The following is a 1722-nucleotide window of genomic DNA, read 5'->3' on the forward strand; positions in this document are numbered from 1 at the left end:
GGAGAGAATCGTTGGCACTTATCACATTTTCGCACAAATTCGAGGGCATCCCGTTTCAGGGTAGGCCAGTAGTATCCTTGTCTCAGTATTTTTTGTGCCAGAGATAGGCCTCCAGAGTGGTTGCCGCACACTCCCTCGTGGACTTCCCTTAGTATGTATGTAGCCTCCTCCCCTCCGACACATCGTAAAAGTGGGGAGGAGAAACTTCTCTTGTACTTCTCCCCCAACACATCTTAAGAGTGGAGAGGAGAAGCTCTTCTTATAGAGAACACCATCAACGAAGAGGAAGTGGGCTGACCTCCTTCTTAGCTTGTAGGCCTCATGCTTATCAGTGGGTAGTACCTGATCTTTAAGGTATGCTATGATAGGTTGCATCCAGGTAGGGGTCCCAACGACCCACATGACATTGGGGGCCTCGATCAATGGTAGGGAGAGGTGCTCTATGGGTACTACCGTGAGTAGTTCTGAATCTTTGCTACTAACGAGCTTGGATAGTGCATCCGCATGAGAATTTTTTATGCGAGGGATCTGGGTCGGTTCAAATTTTTCAAAGGATGGGATGAGGTTCATCACCATTTTCATGTAGGAGACCATCGTTTTGTCCTTGGCTGAGAAGTTACCATTTACTTAGCTAACAACTAGATGGGAGTCACTGCTGATAATGAGCCTCTTTACTTGCATTTCCTTGGCCAGCCTGAGGCCTGCAAGTAGTGCCTCGTATTCTGCTACGTTGTTGGTGGCCTTGAACCTAAACCTCACCGCTGAGTCTAGCTTGTGACCTTCAGGGCTGATGAGGACCACTCTAGCACCTGAGCAGGCGTCCCCAGTCGACCCATCCACGAATAAGTTCCATGTAGGGGGCTCAGCCGATTCCATGATTTCATCTACCTCGGGTAAGTTGGTAAATTCTGCCACAAAGTCAACCAAGGCTTGACCCTTGATGGCTGCCCTAGCCTTGAACATGAGGTCAAATTCACTTAGCTCCACTGCCCACTTCAATAATCTTTCTGAGGCATCAGGCTTTTGGAGTACTTGCCTCAGGGGAAAATTTGTAAGTACATGGATGGTATGAGCTTGGAAGTAGGGTCTTAATTTCCTAGAGGCCGTGATTAAGGCCAAAGCAAGCTTCTCCATATCGAGGTATCGGGTCTCCGGCGATAGGAGCGCTTTACTCGTGTAGTAGACGGGAAGTTGGGTGGACCCTTCTTCCCGAATCAAAACCGAATTGATGGCGTCATTGGAGACCGCGAGGTATAGTTGGAAGATATCGCCGGGCTTTGGCTTGGAGAGGAGGGGGGCCTGCCCCAAGTGCATTTTTAATCCTTGGAAGGCCTCTTCGCATTCCTCAGTCCATTGGAATTTCTTCCCAGCCTTGAGCACTTTGAAAAATGGGAGGCACTTGTCAGTTGCTTTGGAAACGAAGCGACTAAGTGCTGCCACTCGTCCAGTTAAGCTTTGCACCTCCTTTGGCTTTTGAGGGGACCTCATCTGGCACAGAGCCTCAATCTTCTCAGGGTTGGCCTCGATTCCCCGTTGGTTGACCATGTACCCCAAGAACTTGCCGGAAGCTACCCCAAAGGCACATTTAAGCGGGTTGAGCCTCATCCTGTACCTTCTGAGGATTTGAAAGGTATTGTTGAGGTGCGCTATGTGGTCCTTTGCTTCTAAACTCTTCACCAGCATGTCATCCACGTAGACCTCCATTGTCTTGCCAATGAGGTC

This window comes from Olea europaea, chromosome 2, assembly GCF_002742605.1.
Source record: "Olea europaea var. sylvestris chromosome 2, O_europaea_v1, whole genome shotgun sequence".
Lineage (NCBI taxonomy): Eukaryota > Viridiplantae > Streptophyta > Magnoliopsida > Lamiales > Oleaceae > Olea > Olea europaea.